Source organism: Manihot esculenta, chromosome 1 (assembly GCF_001659605.2).
Source record: "Manihot esculenta cultivar AM560-2 chromosome 1, M.esculenta_v8, whole genome shotgun sequence".
Taxonomy (NCBI): domain Eukaryota; kingdom Viridiplantae; phylum Streptophyta; class Magnoliopsida; order Malpighiales; family Euphorbiaceae; genus Manihot; species Manihot esculenta.
This window is the reverse complement of record NC_035161.2, coordinates 11,142,814-11,165,137: the sequence shown is the minus strand read 5'-3', so window position 1 is coordinate 11,165,137 and position 22,324 is coordinate 11,142,814.

The following is a 22,324-nucleotide window of genomic DNA, read 5'->3' as shown; positions in this document are numbered from 1 at the left end:
TTTCTTTACTAAGGACATTTAATTCTCTGTTTATATTATTTATGTTTTCTGTTATGGCAGATGCTGAAGGTGATTCGGGCGATGATGGTGCCATTTCGGCCTGTTGATTTAGATAATTTTCTACTGGATTATAAACTGCTTGAGGAACTGAAGAACTATAATCTACCCCTTTCATTTTAAGATGTCTATTTGGAATTTCTGATATGGAGTGCCTATGTTGTACTATAGTCTGCATTACTGGTTTAGGTTCATCTTCTTTATATGTTGCATATATTACTGATGGTATATTTGATATTCTTCCTATATCATCTGTTATTACTGAGGATGAAGATCCTGTATATCTACTGCTCATGCTTCTGTTAAATTTTAATGATACTTTACCATCTTCGAACTGCTCTATTTTACTTAAACTTGTATTTGGCTTTACTTTTTCTGGTTCTGGTGGAGGCACTATACCTTCTAATATCCATTCATCTGGCAAAGTTATATCTTTCCATCGAATCGTTTTAGGAATTACCGTATTTGTTTTAGTTAGATCTGTCTGTAAAAATCTCGTTTCCCCTAATTTAGGTTGTAATTTATATTTAGTCGCAAAAGCCGAGTTCATAGCTTTGTAATGAATTTTATATATTAATGCTATAGGAATAGAGCCTTGTTTCATTTTATAATTATGGGTTTTTATTTCCAAAACTATGCTTTCTAGAATATTTAAATCATTTAGTGAAATAGTTATATCTGGATAAACTTCAAAAGATATGGGTCCTTCGCTTAGACTAGTTTCTACAGATCCTAGCAAAGAATCCTGAAAGTTTAAAAATCTAGCATCCCTGACTACAGCCAAGATACTAGTATTTAATCCTTCTCTAGTCAGAGGTTTTATGCCTACTTGGATTAATCCTATATGAATATATTTATATTTTTTACTTCTATGATGATTTAATGTTCTTGGTGATAAAAGAGTTATTTTCTCAAAGGGTTTACTTAATTGAAAATCTCTTTCCTCCGTTTTTATTACATAATCTGTTTTAAAAACATTAAACTTTGGAATTTTATAAATCTGTTCTTTATCTACTTTAGGAATCTCCCATTCATCTATTGCTTTCACAAAATCTTCTAATATTAATTCATTTTTGTTTATTACTTTTTTAATTTCTGACGACTCTGAATCATCTGATTTTACTGTACTAGCCGATTTACACAGAAAAGGATCCATTTTTTAAAGATCTTGAATTATGTTGCGGCCACTGCCTGTTCTACCCTATGACGCCTAAACCTTGGCTTAAAACGGGTTCAGTTGGCATACCCAAAACATATCTTTTCAAAGGATCCTTAAATACTGTTCCCTTCCCGGTGCAAAAATTCAAGGCTCTGATACCAACAAAATGTAAGGATCGTTTACCGATTGATGATTCAGTTTTAGATTTCAACAGTACTTGGCTTTGTTAAACCAGTGGTACAGTAGCAATTGCTACCCTTTGGACCAGTAGTCCGCAACCTCGGGTATTCCAGCCTTTCAACAGTACTTGGCTTTGTTAAACCAGTGGTACAGTAGCAATTGCTACCCTTTGGACCAGTAGTCCGCAACCTCGGGTATTCCAGCCTATATACCGTGAAAATAATTAAGTTTTACCAAACAGATTTCTGATGTGGAAGATCAGCCTAAGCCGCAACCACAGAGCATACTTAAGCAACAATTAACCACAATTTTATTTTAAGGTCTGGGTTCCTGCAACCTTAACCTGGGATCCCCAGAGTTAAGTCAGATTGTGGAGGGAGAAGAGAACTGTGCCGTCAACACGGGCTTATAAAGTAGCAATTTATAAGACTAGAATAAAAACTTACTGTATTTTAGAAATATAAACTTCTGATATTGAGAGAGTTTTTACAGAGGAATTTGAGAAGATGGAAGATAGAGAGAAAGAGAGAAAGAGTTACAAGTTATGCCTTCACAAGGGGAAAGGCTCCCTTTTTATAGAGAGATTTTACTGTTTACTCACGCGGCTGGCACTGTTCATGAATAGTACTTTGTCTGCCACTTTTTACTGTTGATGAATAGTCTGTCTGCCACTCCTTTGTCTTTTACTCTTTTCCACCGAAATTTGATTTTATTCTGATTCTGAAGAGGACGATGAGGTGTCCTTCTTTTTCTTGCTTTTTCTTTTTATTTTTTCTTTCTTCTCCTTTTTTACTTTTATCGTCTTCTTTCCTTTTCCTGTCTTGCTCTTGATTTTTACTGGCGGTAGAACTCCATAGCAATCATCTTCATTACTGTCATAGTGTGAAGATACAGAGGTTTTACTGGAGGATGACGTTTCTGATGACGCTGTCGACTCCGTTTCTGAACTTGACTGCTTTTTAGTTTTTCTTCTGCCAGGTTTCTTTTTTATCTTTGACTTTCCAGAGGATTTTACTGATGATTCTTCTTTGGAAGATTGTTCGTCTTCCAGTTTTACTGATGATCCCGTGCTAAGCTGATTGAACATTTTCTGACAAATCAACTTGTATTCTTCGGGAGTTTTAGCTGCAGCTAACATTGCTTGACATTGAGCCTTTTGGGCTCCAAATATGGGCTCTTCTTGCATTGTCAGTTTACCAGCATATGAAGTTCCAGGGATTTGGGCCTTTTTAATAACCCATTGTTTTACGGACTCCTCCGTGGTTGGGTTTCTGAAAGAACCCCACCATTTTATCTTGTGTCGTCTTACAATAACAGGGACTTTTAGGTCTGTAACATACTGAAAGTCAAAATACCATTGATATACCCAAGGTAGAAAGAAGTTTAAACAGAAATACATCAACGGTGGTATATACTTTTCTTGCTGAGGAGGTTTATAATTGGTTTTAAAGTATTGATATATTTGGAGCAACTCCTGTGATAAAATATCTTCAGTAATGCCCCTGGATTGCCACCATACAAAAAACCAATTTGGAAATTTGGTGACAGTTTTTATAGCTTGTATATCAAAATAAATCAACCACGAATGGGTTGTTGTAGGATTTTGAATGCTGAAAACATTGGTCCATGCATCAATATAATCAAAATAGTTATATGAGGAGCAATACTTTTTTAATTTTTTAAATGCTATTTCAGTATACAAGTTTGGTGCAGGCCAATCTTGAGGATGCATAATGCTTTTTATTTGAATGGAAGAATAGGCTACTACGTCCTTATAGGTTTTATCAAAATTATGCTTGATTTTAACAGCTCCAGTTTCCTCTAAAATACTTTGATAATAATCCTGAGGTTTTAAAATATTTTTTGGAGTAAACCACCAGTTCTCAGGATAATATTTTCTAATCACTTCCCATGGGTTTATATTATTAAATCCATATTCAACTTCGATTTCAAATTCAGAAGCTGGTTTTAAATACCATTTATAAAATCCAGTATTATATCCATGAGATGGTTGGATTTTTGGCAAACCCACAGCCTTCAACGGATTTGATAAGTCTTTACTGTCTACCGTTTGAGACAGACTAGTCGTACCATGAGCGGGCACGATCGCTTTGGTTTTAGGAGTCATACCTGTTTCTCCTGAAGAGGAGGCCATACTTGAAGCCATACTCTGAAGGGCTTTAATTACTTCTGGAGACTGGCTGAGTTCTTCGACCCATTTTTTAATGGTTTCATCGGATGAGTGAGGTTTTAAAGAGGCTTCTGTGGTTTTAACCATGGTTTTACCAATCTCATCTGAATGTTCAGACAAGGCTTTAGGAGTTGGGTTTGAACTTGGAGTTGGGCTTGGGCTTCTCTCCTTATCTTTATTTTTGCTCTTCTTTCGACCCATTTTGCTGTAAAAATTCCCGGGTTAGAAAATCCGGAATATTATTTTTACTACCTTTTATAAATTCAATATCGAAATCAAAAATACTTAATAAAGCTTGCCATCTGGCAAAAATTTGTTTTGATGCTAGATTTTTAACATCCTTTTTTAAAACATCTTTTGCAGCTTTACAATCAATTCTGACCAAAAATTTTTGATTTAAAAGATCAGATTGAAATTTATTTATGCAAATCACAATACTTAATATTTCTTTTTTAATGGTAGAGTAATTCATTTGGGTAGAGTTCCAGTGTCCCGAAGTAAACTGGATTATTGTTTCTTTACCATCTATCTTTTGTTTTAGAACTCCTCCATATCCTATGTCCGAAGCGTCCGTCTCCACAATTTTAAAGGCTTCAGGGTTAGGAAGATACAAACATGGAATTTCTTTTATTAGGGATTTTATGTGTCTTATAATGTTTGTATGTTCTTGTGTCCAGGGTTTTGCATTTTTCTTTAGTCTGTCATGAAGGGGTTTTATCATTCTATTCAAGTTTGGGTAAAAATCTATAACATAATTTAAACATCCTAAAAACCTTTGTAGTTGAGTTTTATTTATTATTTCATCTGGAAATTTATCTCCAAATACCATTGTTCTTTCAATAGGTTGGATTTTACCTTGTTCTATATAATGGCCTAAAAATCTTACTTTAGTTTGAAACAAGTTCATTTTGGTTTTACTCAAGGCTAATCCATTTCTTTTTATTATTCCACAGAATGTTTTTAAATGTTTAAAGTGTTCTTCAATATTCTTACTAAATATGAGCACATCATCTATGTAGACGATGCAAAATTTTGAATATGGGTTAAAAATGTCATTCATTATTCTCTGGAATTCTGAGGGTGCATTTTTTAATCCAAAAGGCATTACGTTCCACTCAAATTGTCCAAAAGGAACGGTAAATGCCGTCTTATATCTATCTTTCGGATGGATTTGAATTTGCCAATATCCTGATTTCATGTCAAATTTACTAAAAATGTTTGCATTATATAGTCTGTTTAAGAGGTCTTTCTTATTAGGTATAGGATACCTAATCCATTTTAATGCTGTGTTTAAAGGTTTATAATTTATAACTAATCTTGGTGTACCTCTTTCTATTTCTGCACTCTTGTTTACATAGAAAGCTGCGCATGACCAAGGACTTCTTGATTTACTTATTAACCTTTTATCTTCTAATTCCTTAATTTCTTTTTTACAATGTTCTAATAATTCTGGTGACATTTGAATTGGTCTGGCTTTAGTTGATATTGATTTTTCTTCGAATCCTTCCTCATATGGCAGATCTACTATATGTTGCTTTCTATTCCAAAAGGTATTAGGATGATCTGCACATAATTCTTCTTCCATTTCATTTTTTAGATTTTCTATTTTCTTTTTTACAATTTCACTTTCTAATTGCTTTTTAATCCTAACTACTTGTACATTATTTTTCAAATCCTTTAAATCTTCTTCTTTAGATTTTATTATTGAATTTATTTCCATTGTCCTAATGGAATGTGCTTTTATCAAATTTAAATTTTTTCTTTTAGGTTTTTCTGTAAAATCTATTTTTACCTTTTTGTTTCTTGTTTTAAATTCTATGCAATCTTCTTTTACTGTATAAGGTGTTATTAGGTTTATAAAAGGGGTTCCTAATATCACCATATGACTTATTTGTTGTGATAATAAAAATATAGTTTTTATTTCTAAGTCTTGATCTATTACTAATGCCTCTGCTTTTCCTAATATATTCAGACTGGTTTTATTTGCAGTTTTTAATTTTTCTTTTGTTTCTTGCCAAAATTTTTTAGGTACCAAACTTGACTTTATACAATTTAAATCTGCTCCTGTATCAAACAATGCTATAGTATTTAATTTAAACTCTTCTGAAAATTTTATTGTTAATTTTACTAAATATTTTCTGGAAGTTATTTCTTGTAATAATAGTATAAAATTATTATCTACTTCTTTATTTTCTGATTGATCCATTTTATTAGCTTCTTCTTCTTCTTCTTCTTCTTCTTCTTCTGAAGACGATTCAGAGATTAGTTGACTTTCTAAAGCTTTTATCCTTCTCGAATCTATCTGAAGTTGTTGTTTTAGTTCCTTTACTTCAGCTTTTATTATTTTAATTTCCCTTTGTAATTCCCCTACGGTTATTTTCTCTTTAGGTTCCTTATTTTTACTCAATATTTTGGTTAAGTCATATGTTTGTTTTTCTATTCTTGGCATAGTATTTTTTATTTCTTCTGATTCATCAAAGCTTTTTATTAATCTTTTAAGAATTCTTTCTTTGGTTTTATTGTCTTCAATTCCATTTATTAAATTTAATAATGAATCTTGTTCTTTAGTTAAAACATTTATTGACTGTTCGGATGAGCTAGTAGCTAACTCATCTATTTGGTTTTCACTTTCAGTTATATCTGTTTCTGAGGCTTCTGAACTTAAGCATATTTCTTGGATTTTATTTGTTATTTCTTCATCTAGTCCTAACTCATTTAATCTTTTATTAAATCTACAAAACTTAGATGTATGTCCTTTTTTACCACAATTATAACATGTTAAATCTTTAAAAGACCTTTTATTTTGGCTTCTTTCTTCTGGCTTCTTTCTTTCATATTTCTTATGAGTTTTAACATTTTTTCTTTTATAATATTCTTCCCTATTAGGTTTTGCTACATATTTCTTTTTATAATACCTATCTTTTTTATAATATTTCCTTGGCTTAATTCTAGAGCATTGCCCATTGCAACTTTTATCTTGTATTATACCATAATCAAATTGTTTACAAAAAGATCCTAATTCTTGTTTAGTTTTATGCATTTCATATTTTAAAGTCTTCTGTAGTCTTAAATCTTGACATATCTGTAATCCTTCCTTCTGAATTATACTTACTAATTGTCCATATGTTAACCTTTTATATGGTATAGGGTTACCAAAATGCTGTTTTATATTATTTCTGACTTTCTCTCCTAAGAAATAAGGGAGTCCTGCTAAAAATTTTTCTTTCCAAAAATCTTGGTTCGAATCTTCTCTTAACATTAATCTAGTTAGAAACGTAGTTTTATAATTTTGGAAATCACTTAATTTTTTACATTTTAAATTGCTTAGAAGTTCTGCATTTTTATCTTTTAAGAGAGAGGGGTCTCCTATAAAATGTAAAGAAATTGTTAATATTAGAGTTGATACTGCATCTTGGATAGTTTCTCCAGATTCATTATATATGGGTTCTCCATCACTATTTACCTGAACTGAATTTAATATTTCTAATTGCTGCATATCTGTTAGATGGTAATCCCACCATCCTTTTAGTTGTCCTGTGAAACCTGCTATAATTATTTCTGCTATTGCTCTATCTGAGGCAAAAGACTGGGTTTTATACGCATTAGCTGCCATTGTCATTTGTTGTAATAGGCTTAAAATATTATATTCAGATAGTCCATCTATATTCCATTCATATACTGTTGAAGCATTATATTTAAACTGAGATGTTATGTTTGGTTTTTCCATGACCCTTAGATCTGGTGCCCTACTTACTATCTCTTTATGTGATATGGGATTTATTTCAAATTGTTTTATATCTTCTGAATCTGGCTGACTTTGCTCAGACTCGGATTCTTCATTTAATGCATTTATATTTCCAGACTGTGGAGTTTCTGGGATTATATTTCTACTAGATTCTGAGACCTCTATTTTACTTAACTGGTCTTTTAGACTTTGCAAAAATTCATTCTTATCTGCTTTTAATTCCTTCTGACTTGAACTAGATATTTGGTATGGTTTAAACATATGAGGTTTTATTTCTTTTTTCTCTTCTACCTTTTCATCCTTATCTTTTAAAATTTTTTCTATCTTTTTTAACTGAGTTCCTAAACATATTAAACTTGCATTACTAAAGTTATTTTGTTCTATTATTTTCTTATCTGCATCATTTTCTTTAGTTATTTTATATGGCGCACAAACTATTTCATTTTCTCCATGTTTTATTTTACTGATTGTTTTAGGTGGAAAATTACTCTGTACTACTTTGTCATTTACTATCCATTCTGGCCTCTTATCCCTTATAGTTATTGGATTAATACTTTTCTTTTTGCATAGTTTGAACCAATCAAAAAATCCTATTTGTTCTTCATTTTGGCTATTTAGATATTCTTCTTTTAGATCTTCAAACTTATATTTTTTGATAATTTTATTTAACTTATATAAGTTTTTTGTCTTTGTTATTTCTTTTAGAAATTTCTTTTCAAGTTTTTCTTTACTAAGGACATTTAATTCTCTGTTTATATTATTTATGTTTTCTGTTATGGCAGATGCTGAAGGTGATTCGGGCGATGATGGTGCCATTTCGGCCTGTTGATTTAGATAATTTTCTACTGGATTATAAACTGCTTGAGGAACTGAAGAACTATAATCTACCCCTTTCATTTTAAGATGTCTATTTGGAATTTCTGATATGGAGTGCCTATGTTGTACTATAGTCTGCATTACTGGTTTAGGTTCATCTTCTTTATATGTTGCATATATTACTGATGGTATATTTGATATTCTTCCTATATCATCTGTTATTACTGAGGATGAAGATCCTGTATATCTACTGCTCATGCTTCTGTTAAATTTTAATGATACTTTACCATCTTCGAACTGCTCTATTTTACTTAAACTTGTATTTGGCTTTACTTTTTCTGGTTCTGGTGGAGGCACTATACCTTCTAATATCCATTCATCTGGCAAAGTTATATCTTTCCATCGAATCGTTTTAGGAATTACCGTATTTGTTTTAGTTAGATCTGTCTGTAAAAATCTCGTTTCCCCTAATTTAGGTTGTAATTTATATTTAGTCGCAAAAGCCGAGTTCATAGCTTTGTAATGAATTTTATATATTAATGCTATAGGAATAGAGCCTTGTTTCATTTTATAATTATGAGTTTTTATTTCCAAAACTATGCTTTCTAGAATATTTAAATCATTTAGTGAAATAGTTATATCTGGATAAACTTCAAAAGATATGGGTCCTTCGCTTAGACTAGTTTCTACAGATCCTAGCAAAGAATCCTGAAAGTTTAAAAATCTAGCATCCCTGACTACAGCCAAGATACTAGTATTTAATCCTTCTCTAGTCAGAGGTTTTATGCCTACTTGGATTAATCCTATATGAATATATTTATATTTTTTACTTCTATGATGATTTAATGTTCTTGGTGATAAAAGAGTTATTTTCTCAAAGGGTTTACTTAATTGAAAATCTCTTTCCTCCGTTTTTATTACATAATCTGTTTTAAAAACATTAAACTTTGGAATTTTATAAATCTGTTCTTTATCTACTTTAGGAATCTCCCATTCATCTATTGCTTTCACAAAATCTTCTAATATTAATTCATTTTTGTTTATTACTTTTTTAATTTCTGACGACTCTGAATCATCTGATTTTACTGTACTAGCCGATTTACACAGAAAAGGATCCATTTTTTAAAGATCTTGAATTATGTTGCGGCCACTGCCTGTTCTACCCTATGACGCCTAAACCTTGGCTTAAAACGGGTTCAGTTATATATATATATATAATAAAAGTCAGTTCTTAATTGCTACAGCCTATGAACAGTAGCAATTGAGAATAATGCTTTACCTTTTTTACCCTCTATTTGCATCTTCTTTCACATGCGCTCACTGCCTACCCAAATTGAATTTGCAATTCCTTAACTACCCTTCTGTTCGCCCATTAACAATGTCTCTTACCCAGTTTATCCGTCTTTCCCCGCAACAAAATGACACCATTTTCTGGAGGGACCGTGTCCAACTATTTTAGCTATATTTTCCTCTTCTCCCGTTAGTGCATTGTCATCCTCTAGCCACTCCACCGTCGCTCTCATGGGATAGTATCGTCTTTGCATGCATCTGCCTACTAGTTTTCTCCATAATGTCTCACCGTTGTGCCCTCTAAACCCCTTTTGTGCTCGCTGCCACAGCTTTCAGCCCGTGCCCTGTTTCTCTTTTCTTCCCATTGATGCACTACTGCCCGTTTGAGAGGGCGCGGCTGTCCACCGGTCTTCGTTTCTACTGTTAGCTTTTCCTTCATATTCTTTCGCCGTTGTCTCTCTTGAAATCCCTGCTTTTTCAGTGAATAAATCCTGCATCGTGATGGACATACATTGTCTTACATACGTCTTAATTCGTATTGACTGAACGCTTAATCTATTCCGCATTTTAATGGCCATGTATTTCAACCCTTTTTATTCTTTCTTGCTTTGGCCACCTCGAAAGATGCTGGTCTGTCACCTGTTTATCTTTGCTTTGTGTCCTTTTACCATTGTTCTCCCTTAGATCATTATCTTTTTTTCAAAAAAATTGTTTGCATGGTTATGTGCTGAGTGATGCAATTGGAATCCCTTTTTATTTTTGATGGCCATGTATTCTTATTTATGGTTTTGTATCCTGTTAGCATTGACTAGACTCCATCTGTTCCATGAATGTCTCTATGCATCAGTACTCTATTTCGTAAGCATTTCCACATGTGGCTTGTGTTCGAGGTTTGGCTTTACCTTAGCTATTATTTTTTATTTTATTTGGCTTTAATTGTTTACTGCTTTAATTCTTTACTGGTGGTTTATTAGACGTGATATCTAACTACTCATTCAATATTTATTCAGAATATCATTAGTTTCTTTAATAGATTTGATTGTTAATTGATCATTTAATACCAATTCATTTTCTTTTTTGAGTACATACTTAGCTTCTGTCTCCAGATATTATGCTCTATACTTCATTAATTGTTTTTCTAGATTTGGTATGATATCACTATGACTGCAGGATTTCTTAAAAGATTCAAAGTTTGCAGGCTTCATTTTACCTATAAATAGCAAGCATCTTTCCATTGTCTGCATGGTTGTCTTTCAGGTTGGTCTTTTGTAGTCTTTCTGCTTTCTTTTTCTATCTTTCCACAATGTTTTTTTTGACTTTTTTTAAAGATTCTTGCTGACTCCTCATCCTTTATTGTGCAGTGCTATTGTCCTACCTTACTTTTCCCTTTGTATCACTGTTGTGGTTTTGCTTCATACTTATACCTTATTGTGCAGTGTTGTTGTCATGCCCTGCCTTTCCCTTTGTGTTGCTGCTGTGGTCTTGCTTGGTATTGTGCTGGCCCAACTTCTTTTTATACTTTTCTTACTGATCTTTTGTTATTTGTTGTGAATATATCTACTTACAAGGAAGAGAATATGCGTTTTTGCATTTGAACCTATTAGGAGTTTTAGCTCATTAGTAAGATGTAAGCATTAGCATTTTCGTGATTCAAATCTGTAGGAATAGAGATGTTGCTTTTGTCAATAAAATTGAGATGAAAGTGGTGTTAAAAACTGTTGTTCAATTAGTTTGTTGTCTGTTGTTTAATTAGTTTGCTGTTTGATGTGCCTATAAGCTTCGTGCTTCTCTTTTATTTTTGTATATGAATAATTTACATGCTTTTCTTTTTTTTTTTTTTCCTGATGTGTGCAGATGCTGCATGTTGTTCATGCAAAATGTTTATTAGAATCCCTCTTAAGGCTGTTCTTCAACATATCTTTCAAAGTCTGGATTTGTGTGATGCATGCTATCATGTAAAACCATCACAGGGTGGTGTGCATTCAGTCAAGTTAGTCTTCCCACACACGGATATGGAAGGGAACAAGTATATCACCGAGAGGGTAGGTGTTAGTGTTCTTAGTCTTGATGATGCTAAGCATCAAGCCATTGTCCAAGCCATAGACTGTTTGAAGGCCTTCTATGACTTTGAAGTAGAAGACTATAACTTTAGAGACATGATTATATACTGAGATTCTCATACACAATGTCTTAAACAAATGAATGTGAGGGTCTTCATTGAAGAGATTGAGCTACAGGCTTTGAGACAGGAGTATGAAGCTATGCAGGAGAAATATCGACTGCTCAAGAGGTCTTGCCGATCACTCTCAAAAAGGTTAAGAAGGGTTAGAGTGTTTATCAATAATTTAATTGTTGATTGACTGTCGTCAAGGTTGTAATGGCTTAGTTTTTTGTATGTCTGAAATGGACAGTCAAGGTTGTGGCTATTTAGTTTTTTATATGTGTGAAGTGGGTAGTCAGGCTGTTGTTCGACTAGGGTTATCCTATGTAACTAAACTGTTCCTAACTTAATGTATTAAGTTTTTCAGTTTCAATGATGTAATCCGTGTTTAAATATGAATGAACAGTATTATGCTTAATTTGTTACCCACACTGGTTTGTATATTTTAATTTAGCTTATGTATTGTCAGGCTATGATAGCGGTTGTCGAAGCCGTAAAAAATAAACCTATTATCGATCAACAAAATAATTTGTAGATAATGGCAATAGGGTCGAACCACAGGGATTTGACACTAGAGATCTTTCTAGTTATGACTTGGACAAGTAAATAATAAAAATAAATAAAAAGAGGGGATTTTGTTTTGATGATAATGAATTAAAACTAAAGAGTAAGAGAAAGCAATAATGAGTATATCAATGGGAGAAAAGCTATAGTTGAAGTATGGATCTATTTCAGCTTGTTTAGAAATGATCATTGATTCTTTAATACTCCTATTTATTTCAATAAATTAGTTTAGGATGTGGAAGACGCTTTTCACAATCCAAATTCCTCCTTAGTTCTAGTTTGACTGGGAAACGTTCACTATTCAAACACTAGTTAACAAGTTGCTATGGAACGTCCTTGGGGTTTTTTACTTTTCAACTGTTAACTGCCTTAAGACTTAGAGAAACCTAATTCTAACCTTGCCAACCGCGTGGTCAAGTTTAGATTATGCAACTGATTGTACTTGTGTTTAAACAATCTAAGCAATTACGGACCTAAATCATTCAAACAATTTATTACTCATGCAATTAAAAGCAACATGCCTTAATTGATTCTAAAAGCAAAGCAGTAATAATGGAAAGATCAAGTTGCATAAATATTTAAAATAAAGAAAAGTTTAATAATGGAGATTTAAATCTCCCAATTCATCACAAACTGAATTTTTCCAACTTCAACTAGAGAAGAAAAGTGTTTAGCCACTCATGGTGGACAAAATACACAAAAAGAAAAGAGAAAAGTAGAAGAAGAGAGGCTGCTGGAATTCTGCAGTGTTGCCGATGAGATTCTGCAGAAGATCTGATGGTTCCTTGCTGGTTTGGAGCTGTCTCCTTTTATAAGTGAAGAGTCCTAATCCAATTAGGATTTGGAATCCTAATTTGACTTGGTCTTTTATAGTCTTTTATTCCTTCTTTGCTTTTGTATTTAATTATGAATGAATTCTTCTTTTTGAGAAAGTCTTTCTTGGGAGTGACTCTTGGAGATGTCCTAGGATTGATCTTGAAGTGTTTGAAGTAGGATAGGACTTCAATGCTTTTGAAATTTAAAATTTGCCTCTTTCCCGCGCTGCTGTCCACCTCTGCTTCGGTTTGATTTGGGCAGTTGATTTGCCCAAATCACTTGCCCCAATCGCTCGCGCAAGTCAGTCCTAGTTTTCTGCTTCAGCTCCTTGTGAGTGATTTGGCCAAATCACTTCGATCCAATCACTTTTCCAGCTTTTTATGCACTTTTTCTCCAACTTTCCATTTTCTTCCTTTTCTGCAAAAACATGATAAAAACCATAAATTAAGCTGGAAAATGTGAAATTAAACAGTAATAAAGATAATAAAAATGTGGCTAAATTATGTTTGATCAGACTATATGATTCAAAGGTATTTCGAGAGGCTTTATTTACTTTGATTGGTTAACTGTTCGTAAAGCATATGATGGTGAATTTAGATGCGATGTAACTAACTAGGCTTTTTAATTTGATATGAACATTTTATGCATATTGTGCCCGTTTGCACTCATGGCTCTATGACAGGAGCGGTTGTCGAAGCCGGTAAAAAATAACCTTCTTGGTTACCTACAAATACAACTGTAGACAGTGGTGAAGGATCGTATCCACAGAGAATTGATTACCTATTTATTTATCTTAATCAAGACCAATCAAACCAATTGAAAGCACAAGTGAAAGCAAGTGATTGCAAATAGAACAAAAGTAAAGTGCAAGGAAAGTAAAAAGGGGGGTTTTGAGATGATTTGATTAACAACTAATGAAAGTAATTAAAACAGCAAGTAATAAAAATAAAGAGGAAATCAATAAGAGAAAGGTCTAGTTGACGATATGGATCCACTTTGGTTGTTTGGGTTGATCATTGAAACATGGTAATCTTGATTAACTCAATAGGTTGGTTATGGGGGTGGAAGACGCTTCTCACCACCATGTCTTTCCTTATGAACAAAGTGATTAGGGAACGTCCTCTAACCAATTACTAATCAACAAATTGCCAAGGAACGTCCTTGGGCCATAGGCATCAAAACAATTGCCAATTGCATGAAGAACAAGAAAGATCCAAACCCTAACTACTCAAACGCATGAGATGTTGCTAGATCATGCAATTTCTTGGTTTTTACACCAAGTGTTCTTAGATCAGAATATTTCCAGCAATTACAGACTAACAAATATCCTAATCAACAATCAATTAACTTTGCAATCAAGAATCAAGTGGCCAATTTGATCAAAACAACAAAGCAATCTTTATAATTAAGCACAATTGTATGAATATTGAATAAATCAAAAGCAAACACTTTATGTTCAGATCTCACAACCTTTTAAACAACCTTAGTTTCAACCAAACTTCAACTAGAAATAGGGTTTCAGCCACTCATGGCTGAACCAAACAGAAAATAAAATAAAAGAAGAAAGAAGATGAAGAACTAAGGTGGAGGAGCCTTTGGAGAGCCTTGATCAATCCCTCGATGGAAGATTCTCATTCTTGGTCTTCTTGAGGCCTTTAAATAGATCTTGAGAGGCTGCCTTTTTCCTTTTTAGTGTCCATGTATCTTTGAGTGATTGCCCCATAGTGTCCTTGAGTTTTCTTTGTGCATGTGTGGAGTTGCAAGCCCTTTTTGGTCTTTTGATTGATGTCCAAGGTGTGTCCAAGAAGATTCATGCACAAAAGAGGAAGGTGGAGCCTTGATTTGAATTTTGAATGAGCATGGCACTATGTAGGAAACATGTGATCTTCAAGATTTGGCTCATTAAATAGGGAAGAGCATGTTCGGGGGCAAGTTCGGCCGCCTAAGTTAAGTTTCGGGGGCAGGAATTTCGTCTCTGGAGCCAAGGTTCGGCGGCCGAAGGTGCCCTCGAAGGTGGGTGACTTTCGCCTCTAGGCTGGACTTTAGGCCGCCGAAAGTGCCCCCGAAAGTGGGTGACTTTCGGCGTCCGAAAGTGCTTCCGAAGGTGCCCCCGAAAGTGGTTGAGTTTTGGCTTCCGAAAGTGCTTCCGAAGGTGCTTCCGAAAGTGGCTGTTTTTGGGCATCCTTTGGCACTTTTAAGAGCATTTTCTTCAAATTGTTTCTTCACACCTAATATTTACAAAACATGATTAAAACCACAAAATTAGGTAGAATAGGTGCAAATAAACATCAATAAGATCATGAAAATATGGACTAAAATATGCTCTATCAAATACCCCCACACTTAAGCTTTTGCTTGTCCTCAAGCAAACAAACATAGTCAAATAAGTTTTCTTTGCTCTAGATCCTTATTTCCACTTAGACTCTTACTCTAGACCCCTATTTTGAAGCATTGCAGTGAAGGATATATGCATGAAGATTAGTCACCTCTTTTCCTTGATTCCTTTTGCTTACCATGGCTAGGATTTGTTTTCCTCAAGAGAGATCATGCATGCACATTATTTGTTAAGACTTTTTCCAGCTTTTGGATTGACTTGCCCTTACCTTGAAGTACTTTATTCAGGCTTTTGCACTTTAGATTTTGCTTGGAAAGGTCACCAACCTATTTTTGATTTGAAGGTTTATATTTTTCAGTTGATCACCTATCCAAGTGGCTACTAGCCTTGTTCATAGTCTTTTGACCATTGGAACAATTTTTTGAATTTGTGCTTTTGAGGTCTTTGCCTTTGCTGAATTTTCTTTCTCTCAATGATTTGGGCAAATCAACACCAATTGCTAAATCAAGTCATGTTAAGTTTATTCACACAATTTTAATTTTTCTCAATCGATTGAGGGTCATCAATATATTTTTCACCATGGCAAACTCAAAGATTCAATTCAAAAGGTAATTCTCAAACATGAATACAACTCACTGCAATTGATTCAACATAAGTTTAAAGAGTTATCACATCAATGGGGTCATGGCAAGAAAAACTCATCCAACATGTTCATCAGTTTGAGTAGAGCAAAACAAAAAGACGAAGAAGGTTGTGGTTGTGTGTGTTTTATTGAAAGCATAAATAACAAAAATTCAACTGTGGCTAATTAACTAAAAGGAACTTAAAACTGAAAGGAAAAAAAGAAAAAAAATTTTTGTTTTTTTTTTGTTTTTTTGTTTTTTTTTGTTTGCGTCTGAAAGCATGAGAAAGAAGAAGGAAGAATGAAGAAGAAGAGAAGAAAAAGAAGCTATATGCACCCCCCACACTTAAATTATGCATTGTCCTCAATGTAAAAGAAAGAAAAAAGGAGAACAAAGGAATCTGAATACTCCCCTGGGGTGTGGTGTGCATGACATGATCCTCTAGGCAGAAGGATGTTGTAGTGGAATTTCTTCCACCATTTGTACTGCGAACCCTTCAAAGTATGGTTTCAGACGATGTCCATTCACCTTGAAGATTTTCCCAGTTTCTATGCTTCGGATGTCTACAGCTCCATGTGGGTATGCATGTTCTACAATGAATGGTCCAATCCACCTAGACCGTAGCTTTCCTGGGAACAGTTTCAGACGAGAGTCAAAGAGTAAAACTTTATCACCAACCTCAAATTGTTTTCTTGAAAGATGATTGTCATGGGAGGCTTTGGTCTTTGTTTTGTAGTTCCACGAGTTCTCATATGCATCTCGTCTTATTTCCTCAAGCTCTTGTAGTTGCAACTTGCGATGATGGCCAGCTTCCTTGAGGTCCATGTTGCAATTCTTTACAGCCCAATATGCCTTGTGCTCAAGCTCAACTGGAAGGTGACAAGCTTTCCCATAGACAAGTCTATAAGGGGACATACCTATGGGGGTCTTGTAAGCAGTTCTGTAGGCCCATAAGGCATCTTCTAATCTTGAGCTCCAATCCTTTCGGTTGGGAGAAACTGTCTTTTCAAGGATGGCTTTGATTTCTCTGTTGGACACTTCAGCTTGTCCATTTGTCTGAGGGTGGTAGGCTGTGGATGTTCTATGGATCACATTGTGTTTTCTGAGAAGGCTTTCCACTACCCTATTGCAAAAGTGGGTTCCTCTATCACTGATGATTGCTTTTGGTACTTCATGTCTGGCAAAGATGTTGGTCTTCACAAAGTCTACCACTGCTTTGGCATCATCAGTCTTAGTTGCTCTAGCCTCCACCCACTTGGATACATAATCCACTGCAAGGATGATATAAGTGTATCCAAAGGATGGTGGGAATGGTCCCATGAAGTCTATGCCCCAAACATCAAATACCTCACAGACCATGATGGGGTTCTGTGGCATTTGATTTCTTTTGCTCAGATTTCCAGTCTGTTGACACCTAGCACATGTCCTGCAAAATAGAAAAGCATCTCGAAACATGGTGGGCCAAAATAGGCCACTTTCAAGTATCTTGTGAGCAGTTTTCCTTGGACCAAAGTGTCCTCCACAACTATATTAATGACAAAAAGTAAGTACCGAAGCTATTTCTTGATCAGGAATGCATCTCCTTATCATCTGGTCAGCACAATGTTTCCACAAATATGGTTCATCCCAAACATAGTATTTGGCATCCTTTTTTATTTTATCTTTAGCGTGCTTAGGCATGTCAGAAGGTAAGTTACCTGTGGCCAAGTAGTTTACCATATCGGCATACCATGGCTCATCAGACTGAGCAAGAAAGATTTGTTCAAGTAGGTCTTCCTTGGATTCTTCAGATTCGGGAAATTGTTGCAAAGGAGGTTCGGAGGAGCTTGCTTGTGATGCAGTCTGTTGGTTGAGGTTCGGCGGCCGAAAAGGTTCTGAGTTCGGCAGCCGAATCTCTTCAGTTTGCAGAATGAGCTGTGGCAATGGATTCGACTTCCGCAAGTTAGTGGGGTTCGGCGGCCGAAAAGTGTTCGGCGGCTGAAGAATGTCTTCTTTCTGCACAGTGTTTTCCTGAAGTGTTGCGACAGAATCTGGTTCCTGAGGAGCAATAGGGTTCGGCGGCCGAAAGTGGGCTATGTTCGGCGGCCGAATGTCTTCTGTTTGCTTGATCTCCACTTGCTGAATGCTGCAGATTGTTTCCTTTAGTTTTAGATTTTCAATCCTGCAAAGATCATCATCTAAAACAGAATCTTGATTTTCATTAAACACATCTTGGCTCAAACAATCAATAATATCAAGTCCATAAACAGGGGACATGTCATGTGGATATTTCATGGCATCATAGACATTGTACTTAATGACTTCCCCTTCAAATTTCATGGTAAGAGTACCATCATGTACATCAATTTTAGTTCTAGCAGTACTCAAGAAGGGACGTCCAAGAAGAATGTCAGAACTAGTATTGCAACTATCTTCCTTAGTATCAATCACATAAAAATCAGCAGGAAAGACAAGTTCACGTACTTGGACTAAGACATCTTCAAGAACACCTATGGGATATACCACAGATCTATCAGCCAATTGTATCACAACCCTTGTTTCTTTGAGTGCACATGCATTTAGAGATTTATAGATGGAGAGAGGCATGACATTAATAGATGCACCAAGATCACACATGGCTTTCTTGATACCAACATTCCCAATTTTGCAAGAGATAGCAAACATACCTTTGTCCTTGCATTTGGTAGGGAGTTCTCTTTTAATAACAGCAGTAACTACCTCACCTACACTTACTTTTTCTCTTTCAGCAAGCTTCCTTCTATTGGTGCAAAGCTCCTTCAGAAATTTGGCATACCTAGGAATTTGCTTGACAGCGTCTAGCAGTGGTATGTTGATCTCCACTTTTCTGAAAGTCTCAAGAATCTCCTTTTCTTCCTTTTCTTTTTGTGTTCTTTCAAATCTTTTTGGAAAAGGAGGTGGGATGTGAAAGCTTGTCTTTGGATCGGTCTTGTGTGCAGGAGGTGGTTCTGACTGAGATGGGGAGGCTTCAGGTGGCCTTGGTTCTACCTCTTGCTCATGATTATTATCTTGAAGCTCTTTGCCACTTCTCAAAGTAATAGCACTAACATTTTGTCTTGGATTAGTTTCAGTTTGAGAAGGGAGCTTACCTTGGGTTTGCAGTTGGCCTATAGAGGTGGCCATTTGGCTTAGGTCTTGTCGCACGCCTTGCATGGTGTTCACCATTGTTTCCATCATTGTTTGCATGATCTTCTCAAGGTTCTGATTTGGATTTGAAGGTACTGGCTGGGCTTGATTTCTTTGGTAGCCTTGGTAATTCTGATCATTGTTGGGCTTTGCATAGCTGAAATTGGGGTGATCTCTCCAACCTGGATTGTATGTATTGGAGTATGGATCATATCTAGGTTGGTTGTTGTACCTCCCAATTGCATTGACTTGGTGATTGTCTTCTTGGAGGGTGGGACATTGATCAGTGGAATGTCCTACATATAAGCAGATCCCACATGGCACAGGAGGCTGGGGTGCTTGAGTCTGTTGGACTTGGCCTAGGGCGATCTTTTCCACAAGAGAAGTTAGTTTAGAAATTTGAGATTCAACAGAGGATGTTCTTACCTCATAGATTCCTCTTTGCGTTTGCTCCTCTTCATCATATTGCTTAGACGAAGCTGCGAGATTGGATATCAGTTCCTTCATCTCCCTGGGTGTCTTGTCTAGGATAGATCCTCCACAGGCTACATTTATGAGTTTCCTTTCTGATGGAATCAATCCTCCATAGAAGAACTGAATGAGGGCTTTGTCTGACATATCATGTTGTGGACAACCTGTGCATAGTCTTTCAAACCTTTCCCAATAATCATATAAGTCCTCATTTTTTCTTTGTCTTATGCTAGTTATTTCTCTTATTATGCCAATTGATTTAGATGGTGGGAAGTATTTGTCCAAAAAGGCTTGGACCATATCATCCCAAGAAGTTATAGATCCAGGTGGCAAATAAAATAACCAATCCTTAGCATGGTCATCTAATGAAAAAGGGAAGGCTCTTAGTTTAACATGATCTTCAGAGATCCCTTGAGGTCTCATGGATGAGCAAATAATCTTAAATTCTTTTAAGTGCTTATGGGGATTTTCATTTTGCAAACCTCTAAATTTAGGGAGATGATGAATCAAACCTGATTTCAGTTCAAAGGGAACTGTAAGAGGTGGATAGGTGATGCAAAGTGGAGCATAATCACCTATAGGAGTTGCTAACTCCCTCATGGTTCTTTCCCTTTGTGCTTGTGGCCTATTTGCTAGATTTTCTTGGATTATTTGGCCTTGGACAGCATGTCCATCATGGGCAGCAGCTGGTGCTTGAGGTTCTGCCATTGGTGCAAAATCAGGTTGCTGGAGTGAAGGAAGTTCGGCGGCCGAAGGTTGATGAGTTTCGGCGGCCGAATGTTGGGCAGAAGGTTCTGCGGCTTGCTTTCCAAGCCTTCTGAGAGTGCGTTCAATTTCTGGATCAAAGGGCAGAGTGTCCCTATGTTCAGACTTGGTCATGAAAAGAAAAATAAACAAACAAGTGAAATCAATTCCCCGGCAACGGCGCCAATTTTTGACAGGAGCGGTTGTCGAAGCCGGTAAAAAATAACCTTCTTGGTTACCTACAAATACAACTGTAGACAGTGGTGAAGGATCGTATCCACAGAGAATTGATTACCTATTTATTTATCTTAATCAAGACCAATCAAACCAATTGAAAGCACAAGTGAAAGCAAGTGATTGCAAATAGAACAAAAGTAAAGTGCAAGGAAAGTAAAAAGGGGGGTTTTGAGATGATTTGATGAACAACTAATGAAAGTAATTAAAACAGCAAGTAATAAAAATAAAGAGGAAATCAATAAGAGAAAGGTCTAGTTGAAGATATGGATCCACTTTGGTTGTTTGGGTTGATCATTGAAACATGGTAATCTTGATTAACTCAATAGGTTGGTTATGGGGGTGGAAGACGCTTCTTACCACCATGTCTTTCCTTATGAACAAAGTGATTAGGGAACGTCCTTTAACCAATTACTAATCAACAAATTGCCAAGGAACGTCCTTGGGCCATAGGCATCAAAACAATTGCCAATTGCATGAAGAACAAGAAAGATCCAAACCCTAACTACTCAAACGCATGAGATGTTGCTAGATCATGCAATTTCTTGGTTTTTACACCAAGTGTTCTTAGATCAGAATATTTCCAGCAATTACGGACTAACAAATATCCTAATCAACAATCAATTAACTTTGCAATCAAGAATCAAGTGGCCAATTTGATCAAAACAACAAAGCAATCTTTATAATTAAGCACAATTGCATGAATATTGAATAAATCAAAAGCAAACACTTTATGTTCAGATCTCACAACCTTTTAAACAACCTTAGTTTCAACCAAACTTCAACTAGAAATAGGGTTTCAGCCACTCATGGCTGAACCAAACAGAAAATAAAAGAAAAGAAGAAAGAAGATGAAGAACTAAGGTGGAGGAGCCTTTGGAGAGCCTTGATCAATCCCTCGATGGAAGATTCTCATTCTTGGTCTTCTTGAGGCCTTTAAATAGATCTTGAGAGGCTGCCTTTTTCCTTTTTAGTGTCCATGTATCTTTGAGTGATTGCCCCATAGTGCCCTTGAGTTTTCTTTGTGCATGTGTGGAGTTGCAAGCCCTTTTTGGCCTTTTGATTGATGTCCAAGGTGTGTCCAAGAAGATTCATGCACTAAAGAGGAAGGTGGAGCCTTGATTTGAATTTTGAATGAGCATGACACTATGTAGGAAACATGTGATCTTCAAGATTTGGCTCATTAAATAGGGAAGAGCATGTTCGGGGGCAAGTTCGGCCGCCTAAGTTAAGTTTCGGGGGCAGGACTTTCGTCTCTGGAGCCAAGGTTCGGCGGCCGAAGGTGCCCCCGAAGGTGGGTGACTTTCGCCTCTGGGCTGGACTTTAGGCCGTCGAAAGTGCCCCCGAAAGTGGGTGACTTTCGGCTTCCGAAAGTGCTTCCGAAGGTGCCCCCGAAAGTGGTTGAGTTTTGGCTTCCGAAAGTGCTTCCGAAGGTGCTTCCGAAAGTGGCTGTTTTTGGGCATCCTTTGGCACTTTTAAGAGCATTTTCTTCAAATTGTTTCTTCACACCTAATATTTGCAAAACATGATTAAAACCACAAAATTAGGTAGAATAGGTGCAAATAAACATCAATAAGATCATGAAAATATGGACTAAAATATGCTCTATCACTCTAATACGACATGCAAGAAATAGAGATATGCGTATACAAATCAATAAGGCAAAAACATCATTAATATAGAATTGCAAATACAATTTTTTTTTATGAAATTAAGATAAAATGTGCCTTTATTAGGAGAAGGTGTATGAGTTTTGTGCATTTTGTGTTTATCTACACTATATGTGAATTTGAT